The sequence below is a fragment of the Thermobia domestica genome, chromosome 6 (assembly GCF_964235325.1).
Source record: "Thermobia domestica chromosome 6, izTheDome1.hap1.1, whole genome shotgun sequence".
In the NCBI taxonomy this organism is placed as follows: Eukaryota; Metazoa; Arthropoda; class Insecta; order Zygentoma; family Lepismatidae; genus Thermobia; species Thermobia domestica.
This window is the reverse complement of record NC_137459.1, coordinates 182,690,471-182,701,883: the sequence shown is the minus strand read 5'-3', so window position 1 is coordinate 182,701,883 and position 11,413 is coordinate 182,690,471. Positions and strand designations below refer to the sequence as shown.

Genomic DNA, 11,413 nt, shown 5'->3' with positions numbered 1-11,413 from the left:
ACTGTGTAGGTTTTTTTTTCTTTTTCTTTCTTTCATGTATATGAAACAGATTACACCAAAGAGAGGCGGCACCACTGCGAGTAATATTATTGTCAATCACAAACAGACATTCCTTACAGTAGTGTTGCCAATTCAGCCATTTTATGGCTGTCATGTTTTTATTTATTTATTTATTTTTATTATTATTATTATTATTATTATTATTATTATTATTATTATTATTATTATTATTATTATTATTATTATTATTATTATTATTATTATTATTATTATTATTATTTACGTTGTGATGAGCAGCAGAGGAGGCTTTTACCTACGTTTCGTTAAGATGTCCAAGCAAATATACCCAGATCTTAAGGCGCTCATGAAAACTTAGAGTCCATAAACTCCCCTCGGGTCTCTCAGAATCGGCGCCAGTAGGATCAGCCAGTAACAATGTAAGTTAACTTTAGTTTCGGCCAATTCTGCATTCTTAATTCACCATTTCTAGCCGTTTGTGTTCAGCGGTATTTGTTTACCATTGATTTTCAGTTCCATCCAATGCATCACATTACAATTAATACAATACATTACAACCAAGTATTCTCTAAAATTATGAACAATAACAAAATAAAATGCGATTTGCTATATTGGTAATCCTTCCATTTGTAAATTCACGTTTTGCTCCCGGGAAGGGGGGGGGGGCAAGATAGTACACCGACATAAGAATCTCTCATTAGTATGGAATTTATTAAAAAGCATCCCAAACTCAACAAGGGAGGTGGGAGGAAATTGCCCCATGCCCTTTCTAAATGACGTCTCTGTTGTGAACATACTTACAGGGCCACACCACAATCTATTTTATTTGTATCATTCCGAATCACTCCAAATAGAGAATCTGGAAATTCTGCCTAATTCCAACACACATTTAAACATGCGATTTAAAAAAACTAGAAAAGAAAAGAAATGTATTTTCGCAGTGGACTATATATTTTTACTTTGTGCTAGATTAACATTTCCTCTTACAGTCAACATTACCGCAACAATTGGAGATGAATTGATGAATTCAAGATATGCGTACAGTGGCGGTGAACCATACGTGTCCAACCCCTTACCCCGCGCCACAACAATATATATATATATATATATATATATATATATATATATATATATATATATATATATGCAAATCGAGTTTCACAACTTCAGGAATCCATAAAGTCCGAGCCCCCTTCCTCCCCCATCGTGTGGTCTGTGGTGATGTTATCTCCGCAACTAGATTTGGTGACCTTTTATCGTTAAAGATGCAAGCAAAAGCATACTGTAATGTAAATAGACGTTAACTTTGGATAATAGATGTTAGTTGAAGATAAAATTATGTGATTTGAGCCTCGCCATTGGTCTAGTTGCAAATGCGCGTGCCTGTGGTGCGTGTGCTGCCTGGTTAGGTTTCCGGTGGGAGAGCATTGGAGGCATTACGATGGTCCAGTTTCCATCTGAGACTTGAGTTCTAGGTCCACGCCTCATATAGGCTTGGTGTTGAAGAAGGAGTTAAGTCATTGTCAGCCAGATCCTGGGTGCCATTTAACTACATTTCGAAGACACCTGTTGGCAACACTGAATATGGTGCGCTACACTCGAGTTTACCTTTGTCTGGAAAGGAAAACATTATACGTATGAGTAACCAGATACGGGTCTCCAGTTGATGCTTGCTAAAATTCGACGCATATTCGGTGGAGATCAAATACTAGTTGCTTGTGACACATTCGGAAGTCACGTCTAAGGTTGACCTTTTTGGTCAAGTGAGCTGTGGCGGAAGCCTCTGTGCTTTTGTTTCTCATTCTAACTGTCGTCGTTACACATTGAGAGTTGGAGACTTCCATTCTGTTTAAAAATGGTAGTGGTGTTGCTAGCTTTCACCATTTTAATATAAGATATTTAAAACTGAATTGTGCAAGCTTACATCACTTAATTCTTTCGATTTATCTTTTATGATCATACATGGATGTTCCATATAATTTCCATGCTTCCGCCTCATAATTTCGGAAGCATATAAGACACAGAGAAGAAATAAAAAGAACATGAAGAATGGGCGCCGTGGAGATAACCGTACTGCATATGCAGTGGGGCTCTTGAGGGAAAGTTACATCAGTAAAAAGTCAAACTTGAATCACCACACGAGCTAAGAAACCATACCTACTGCTTTGCATGACAGTTAGTGTATTACGTAAGCTTTCTTCTCTTAGTTCAAAGCAATAACAGTTTTAAATTTTACCGACATGGAGTATGCGGATGTAGAATTTAGATTTCTGGGCTTTCAGGATCTATGGCAATGTTAGCCCGTCACGTATGATCACACTGTGCGAGGAAAGGGAAGGAAGGAAGCACCCTGTGATCTATATGTTGTGTACAACCCCGCAAGTTTCCTGGTGTGAATAAGGAAAACCTAGGAAAACCTCATTCAGGCTGTCCTGAAAAGATTGAGACCGAGTGTCCCCACCGGCAATCGAACCTGGGACCGTTTGCACCGAAGGTGTGAGAGTTGCGACTACGCTATGAGACATGGAGCATTCGTAAGCAGAAGAATCCAAATTCACAAGCCGAGGCCGATATTCTTTATCGAGGGTAGCTTGTATTCTGTAGCACTAGCAGGAGGTACAAAGGTACTCAGCATCCAAAGTGTATTTTGCCACTGCTAACAAGTCCTTAGCTCAATCTAATAAGTTGCCACTCAGTGCTGTGCCCCACTGTTTTCTGCAGATATGTTTTTGAGGGGCAATGCCCCCCCAGAGCTCTTAAAGTGCACCCCGGAGGAGACCAAAATAATACAAATAGAATAGCACCAGCAGTGCCCCCCGGAACATTTTTCTGACAAACACTGCTGTGTCCTCTTCCTAACAATTTCGTTTCTGCACGTAAATTATTGATTTTGGAGTTTGTAATAACAATTTTCTGTTTTCCGTTCACCATACCAGAATAAAGTTATTATTCGCCTTGCAATACTAGACATTCTTTTTCGGTCAATATATTGTGCATCCTGCAAACATTTATGTAGCTTATTCTAACTCACAACATAAATATTTCTGTAGATTCAACGAAGTCAGAAAGCTATTATCAACCCGACAATATTGGTGGTGACATAATAAATTTCATGACACTTATAGGGTGTCATGATTTCACGATAATATTGCAGTCCTTATAGCTAGCTGTTTGTTTTTTTTTTCTAAAATAAGCATACGTCCGTTCGTCATTGTTGAAATGCTACTAGCAGTAAAAGATTTAGTTTTGGAATTTTTGGTGGTCTTAGAGACACCTTGTGAACATCGCTTTATCTGCTATACTCTTCTGAGACTCAGGTTTCTTGATCAAGACTTTTTTTGTCCTTTACATTTAAAAAAAATGGTGTACATACGTAAGGGAGGAGATTTCACTGTCTTTCTAGAGAGTTCTGATTATTTAAACTCTTTAAACCTAAAAACTAAAATTGTCTACCTTTGATCGTTCTCAAATGTCTGAAGTTACAGGCGGAAAAAAAAGAAAAGAAAAAGAAATACGGGCTTGAAAAAAGCATATATAAAATACCGACGTTTTATTAAAATAACACCAACAACGCTATAAGGTGTAAAGATTATGATCGACCCAACAATGTTGGTGCTGAAACAAGTTTCTTTACATTGTCTTAGGAGTTGTCACTAATTTAACATGTGTATATACCCTTTGTTTTCTAAAATAACATTTTAAAAGACTTCTGAAAACTATTGACATTATTATTTGTTTGAAGAAAATTTTACTCACTGCACCCCTCTGGATATCGAGATAGCCGATCTTATGATCAGAATTTTACTATTTTTGATCACACTAATTTTATAAGGTTACTGTTCTGTTTGTTATGGTCATAGCTTGCAACATAAATTTTACGCACATTCTTATTAACTACAAGAGCACGATGCGGTGTAGATAAGTAAACATTATAATAATGTGATGGTTCCACATAATTTTGTTCCAGCGTATTGTTTTACTGTAAAATTAATAAAACTATTTCCAGTGCTTGCTGCTTACACAACTCAAATCATCATGGAAGTAAGCTTCGTTGCAGACGACTAGATGTAGTGTTGGGATACTAGTTTGAGCACTTTCCATAATAAGAGGAAAGGGATTGTAAATTTACACTATTCAGTTACAAGTACTGAATAAAGAATAAAAGAAGTTAAATAATAACCATAAAGATTTTTTTAGAAAAACAAAGCTTTTATTAAAAAAGTACTGAAAAGAATAATATTTTTTTTTACATAATTCAGTGTTATTGCCTTATTAACAAGTTTAGAAAAGGCACTTAGCTTATACGCGTAGTATATATTGGCTGCGAAAAATGAAGAAATAAAACTGGAACCAAGGCTAAAAGTATTGGGAGCGAGCTAATCACTTCCCTAATACCTATAAAAAGCAATACTCCTTAATTTTAAGAAAAGCGTCCAATGCTGTTATTAGTTCCTTTTCTTCATTTTGTTTAAACTTTTATTAATCGTTTACAACTCACTAGAGTTAAAAAGTTAAGTTTCGATAATTTTCATCCTATTTCATTTTTAGGGCACACCACCTACAAAGTTCATTCTTTTGTGTTTCCCACAAGACGAGACGAATGATAAGTAAACTCTGGTAAAGACAGTAGAGACGATCACGTGAAATATTACCATATATTGGATATGAATAGACACCGTTTGTCGTTGTTACCGTTAAAGTTGTTAACGGATCGGCTGCACTAACAAATTCGACCGAGGTAACTATTCTAGCTGTCTATTGAAAAGAAAAAAAACGGAATTTAAAATTTTGGTTACATGCATGAGATATGGGTTATAGATAGCCTTCGTTAAAATCTCTGTTATTCATTAATATGTTAACGAATTAACTATACTATCACAATTGAGCGAGATAATCGCTCTAGGTATTTATTTCAAGTATCGGAATTCAAAATTCGAATTCATATGTTGGATATGGACTATATATATACTCAGTTAACGTCGCCATTATCTATTAATACTCCATTAACTCCATTAACGAACTCGTCAAGGAAATTGTTGTAGCTATATGGTACAAAATAATTAAAATATTCGCTTACGTGTATGGGATATGGATAACAGATTGCCGCTTTTAAAGTCGCCGTTATCTGTTAATACGTTAACGGTTGACTCAATTAACAAATTCGACCGAGATAATTGCTCTAGCTAAGTTTGCAAAAAATGATAATGATAATAATAATTAAGCTGCCTGTATGGGCTATGAGCTATAGATAGTCGCAGTTATTCGCTACTAAATTAACGACTCTACTCCATGGATGAACTTGGTGGAGGTAATTATTTTTGTTATATGTTGCGAAAAGCATAATTAAAACTTATGTTATACATAGTCGCCGTTAAGGTCTACGTTAATCCGTTAACGGTGTTTCTCCATGGACGAACTCGGCCAAGATAACCACACTAGCTGTCTATTGTAGAAAACGTAATTTACAAATTCGCATCTCGCAAAATATTGCAAAAGTTTCATCTCGTCTGAAAAATATTAATTATAAGAGTAAACGGTTGCTTATATTAATCACATTAGCTAAAAGCAAAAAGGTTAGATTTGGATAATGATGTATGATGGCAGAAATTCAATTTTTAATTAAGGAATATTGACATTCAGTTTCATATTATTTTTCAATTGATGTACTCTGTTTTATAGTTGCTGACAAAATTCTTAGGTACACTCATGTCCAAAATGATTGTCTCATATCTATAACTGTCTTCTTGTAAAAATATAATTTGATAATGATTTTGCATAACGTGGGTTCCTGTCACTACGGCATGGCGCGTCCTCAGGTTGCGGATCGAGGAGAAGGCCTCTAGATATAGAGGTTAGCTGCGAATATACTGAATAAGCAGTCGCGGACAGACGACTAGGAGTGGTCCTCCAGCTTGGGGGTTTGGGTAAGGCTAACACCCTCATCCTGTAAAAAAAAGGTACTTGTTCAGAAACATTCACAAAAGCCTCGGACAAGGACTGATAACTTGGCACGACATCAGCAAAAGAAAATGGACATGAGATTTGGAACAGGGAATATTAGAAGTCTTTATAGGGCAGGCGCTTTAAAATCTGTAACGAGTGAGTTAGAGAAATACAGGATGGACTTAGTAGGGGTTCAGGAAGTTAGGTGAGAAGGAAATGGATCTGAGAATTCCGGAAATTTTACGTTCTTTTACGGGGAAGGAAATAAAAATCACCAGTTAGGAACAGGGTTTTTCGCTCAAAAACGAATATTACCAGCAATTAAACGGGTTGAATTTGTTACTGACAGACTTTCTTTTATTACTCTTAAGGGACGGTGGTGTGATATTATTGTTTTAAATGTACATGCTCCCACTGAAGATAAGGGTGACGATATAAAAGATAGTTTTTACGAAGAAATGGAACGGATATTTGACCAACTCCCGCGATACCATATGAAGATTCTATTAGGGGATTTCAATGCGAAGGTAGGACGAGAGGATATTTTCAAACCGATTATAGGGAACGAAAGTTTGCATAAGGAAAGTAATGACAACGGTGTTAGACTCGTGAACTTTGCAACATCCAAAAACCTAATCGTGAAGAGTACAAAATTCCCACATCGCGACGTTCATAAATACACTTGGATATCACCAGACGGAAAAACACATAATCAAATTGATCACGTTTTAGTAGATAGAAGAAGACAATCTAGCATAATTGACGTCCGGTCGTTTAGAGGGGCTGATTGTGACACTGATCACTACCTGGTAGTAGCGATAATACGGGAGAGATTATCGTTGAATAAAGGTAATATTCAATGTCCGAAAACGGAGAGATTTAATTTAAAGAAATTAGAAGAGAGCCAGGTAAGAGAGGAATACCAGATTGAAGTTTCAAATAGATTCGCGGTTTTAGAAGACTCGGAGTGCACTAGTGTTGAGGATACTTGGATTGAAATTAGATATAGCATTAAAAGTTCAGGAATAGAAAAATTGGGACACGCGGAAATACGTAGGAACAAACCATGGTTCGACCAAGAATGCATTAAACTAGCAGAGAAGAGAAAACAGGCAAAATTACGGTGGCTACAAAATCCGAATGAAACAACTACACAAAATTTCGCAGATATCAGGCGGGAAACTTCCAAAACTTTTAGAACAAAGAAACGGGATTTTTTGAAAGCTAAAATTAAGGAACTTGAAGATAATAGTAAAAATAAAAATATTCGGGACATGTATAAGGGGATCACCGAATTTAAGAAAGGCTATCAACCTCGTGCTTATATATTAAAGAAATCTGACGGAACAGTTCTCACCGATACGGATAGCCTCTTAAATAGATGGAAAGATTTCTTTGACGATTTGCTGAACACGCAGCCAAAAACTAATGTGCGTGGAGAAAAGGAGATACACACCGCAGAACCGTATATTCCAGAACCTAATCGAATAGAAGTGGAAGCCGCTATAAAGAAATTGAAGAAACACAAACCTCCGGGTGTAGATGAAATTCCGGCTGAGTTAATTTTAGCTGGAGGCGAAAAATTGTGGAACAAGATACACAAACTCATTCTCCTTATCTGGAACAAGGAAGAATTGCCACAAGAGTGGAAAGAATCAATTATTGTTCCAATTCACAAGAAAGGCGACAAAACTGACTGTAATAATTATCGAGGCATTTCTCTTCTGTCAACATCCTATAAAATCCTTTCAAATATTCTGTTAGCAAGATTGACCCCATACGCAGATGAAATTATTGGAGATTATCAGTGCGGATTTAGACGAAATCGATCAACTATCGACCAAATATTTACCATTCGCCAAATACTCGAAAAGAAGTGGGAATACAATACACCGGTACATCAACTATTTATTGATTTTAGAAAGGCTTACGACTCGGTTGGGAGAGAAACATTATACAACGTTCTTACAGAACTTGGAATACCGAGAAAGCTAATTAGATTAATTAAGATATGTTTAAGTGAATCCCAAAGTAAAGTCCGGGTAGGAAATTTTTTGTCCACGAGCTTCCACGTCGAAAATGGCCTGAAACAAGGAGATGCGTTGTCGCCATTATTATTTAACTTTGTGCTGGAATACGCCATAAGGAAAATCAAAGATAGCAACCAGGGCCTAGAGTTGAACGGCATTCACCAGGTTATGGCATATGCTGATGATGTAAATTTAATAGGGGATGATAGGAGAACAGTAGAAATAAATGCAGAGATCTTACTAAACGCTTGCAGGGACATGGGTTTAGAAGTAAATGCAGAGAAAACTAAATACATGGAAGTGCGTCGGGACCGTAATACGGCAAATTGTGGAGGCGTTAAAATATTAAATAATGCTTTTGATAAAGTGGATACTTTCAAATATTTAGGATCAATATTAACAGACGAAAATCATATTCACGAAGAAATTAAATGTCGACTAAAAGCAGGGAATTCGTGTTACTATTCGGTTCAAAATCTCTTGTCGTCGCGAATTCTGTCGAGGAATTTGAAGCTTAAAATATATAAAACGATAATCATGCCTGTTGTTCTGTATGGTTGTGAAACATGGTCGCTTACTCTGAGGGAAGAACATAGACTGAAAGTATTTGAGAAAAGGATCCTGAGAAGAATATTCGGACCCAAGAGGAACGAGAATGGGGAATGGCGGAAGCTTCATAACGAGGAACTACATAGTTTATACGGTTTACCCAACATTGTTAGGGTCGTCAAGTCTAGGAGGCTTAGGTGGGCAGGTCATGTAGCTAGAATGGAAGAAAGTAGAAACGCTTTCAAAGTCTTGACTGGTAGACCCATAGGAAAACGACCATTAGGAAGACCTAGGCGCAGATGGGAGGACAATATTAAGATGGATCTCGCAGAGATAGGAATACAAAGTAGAAACTGGATGCAATTAGCTAAGGATAGAAGTCAGTGGAGAGTTTTTGTGAACGCGGCACTGAACCTCCGGGTTCCATAGGCCATAGAGTTAGTTAGTTAGTTAACGATTTTGCAGAGTACTTTTATTACTGATACTATGTGCATAATCGGGAAATTTGTGGTAAATTTCATAGGAAAAGAATTATAAATACGAAAATTAGAATGTGTAAAGCAACATGTTGCAAAATGGACAAGGAAGTTTTATTTTCATTTTATTGTTCTTATTTTCTGCTCTTTTGAGACATGTCTTTGCCGATTATACACATACTAACATTATAAAAAATACCGGGCAAATTCGTTATCAAATTATATTCCTACAGTAACATATTTATAAACATGCGACAATAATTTTAGACATGAGTGTACATGTAGTCAAATGGTTGAAGCACCTGCCTTAAATGAGCACGGTTTAATTTTTGATTCCCGATGCCTAACTGAGTATTCGGTGTTGGATTCTGAATAGGAAGGCAATTATGAAACTATTTAAACCTAGCAGTTGTGCTAACAACACATCGCTCATTTATGTATTTATTGTATTTTTATTTATTTATTTTAATTGCCTTTTATTTAATTCAATTAACAGGTCTCTGGTCGACTAAGGTTCTTCGTAAGCCATAGTGCTTTGGAAGGTTTCATTTTGTTTTAAGAATAAGCTCAGGTCTTAAACTTATATCTAATACATAATTGAATATTTTCTCATTTTAACCAGTTCTGTTTACGTCAGTCAGGTTTAATACTTTTTTATAGTTACAATGTTTTCTTTTTTTTAAAAAAAAAAAAGAAAAAAACACTGTCTTTATGTATTTGAAGCTTAACCTCTCGTTTGAACACTGAACCTGTTTGAAACAAGGTCTTACAATTTAAATTTGTGTCAACAATTTGTTCTGCTGCGACCTGAGAATGACGAATGTTTGTTCTTAAAGAATTAATTTTATATATCTAGTTAAGACTGGGGCGGATCCAGGACGGATTTCTGGGAGGGGTTGTAATACTGCTACTTAGAGCTATTTTTAAGAGCTTCAAACTCTGGGATAGGTTTATATTTATATATATATAAAATAAGAAAGTTTCCCCTTCTGGGGGGGGGGCGATCGTCCCCTGGATCCGCCCCTGAGTTAAGATTGGTTGACCACATATCTTTAAGTGCAAGGGCATTCAGTAATTTGCCATACAACAATTTTTAAATCACACGATATACATTATTGGAGTGAAGTTCGTCTTTACTCGACTTAGGCGTTCGTTTATCCGGATACTCCTCCAAGATGCCTGAACCGTTCTTAACCAAACATGACCTGGTGATTCGAGAGCGCGCGCTGAGTGTCGTAAGGGGTCGGGGTTGCATGTCCATATCGGACATACTATTGAGGAATAATCACCAAAAAACGGGATATCCACAGACTTAACCTTGGAAAAGCATTTTGCGCGCGAATTCTCATTGTAAACGATGGAAAATAGCATTTTCAGTATTAGAAATAGGGTGAACCACTTTTCGTTCTGTTCTGCGAACACAGTTTTTCAAAGCTATGATGCTTTTCGCTCATATGTCAAATTCAACTATTTGCATGTCGTGTTCGTTCACGAAAGTAATTTATGCACTAAAAACTCCATGAATAGGTCGATCGCTTCGCTTCAAACTCGCAATTAATGCATGCCTAGTTATTAGGGGTTAGTTTTGGGAGCCATTACAATAGGATTTATTGGATTAGGCGCTTCACTTTCTGTAGCAACAAAACAGCATATACATAAGAAATCGAATGTCGGAACTGACAATGGAAATACAATTGATTAAAGCATTTCTACACTGGGATGAATTTATTTTCTAATAAAAGTTTGACACTTGATGCTGGAACAACCTATTTGATCTTCCAAAAAATGTATTTACTATCCTGGAGAAACTTCAGTACAACGTTATAGCAAAGCACAATGTGTTGTATTTATTGAAACAGGTGTACATTAAGCTTGTACCATTCAAGTCCATCGGTATTTGTGTTTGTCCATCTGCCTAACTGTCGGCTTGCATGTTCCACGCTCTCATAAAATTTCTCCGATTTTAAATAAAATTTTAATGTACTTTCTTTCAACTTCCAGAAATAATTTGGGGTTGGAATCGTCCGAGTTGAAGGAGGCAAATGGAGTTAAAGCTTCCCATGACGTGCGTTGGCATAGATTCATATAATATATTTTTCCAGTATAATCTAACAAATAAGTTATTTGGTTTTTATAAATGTAATGTATATTTTTTTTTCTTTAATCGGATTCTGATCATCGCTATTGGTTGCGGTTGAAAATGTTGGAGATATCTAGTATAAAGAGATGAGCGCTCCCAAATTTTTGGATTTCCTTATTTAAAAAAAAAAAAAAATACGATGTTAAAATAAGTTTCTTTGATGTTCTTCCCCAAAGTGATTCGATTTTGATGCAGTACAGCCAGCAGCGTAATCTTCACTCCAACAGACTCGGAAATGGTTACTGAAGAAAAGTATT

At 36.3% G+C, this 11,413-nt stretch overlaps 1 protein-coding gene across 3 annotated transcripts in view; it reads left to right on the top strand.

Annotated features, from left to right (window-relative positions):
* The window catches only part of LOC145688349 (cadherin-like and PC-esterase domain-containing protein 1), a 1,309,510-nt gene that overhangs the window by 615,333 nt on the left and 682,764 nt on the right, over positions 1 to 11,413 (top strand). The gene's annotated exons all lie outside the window — the stretch shown is intronic.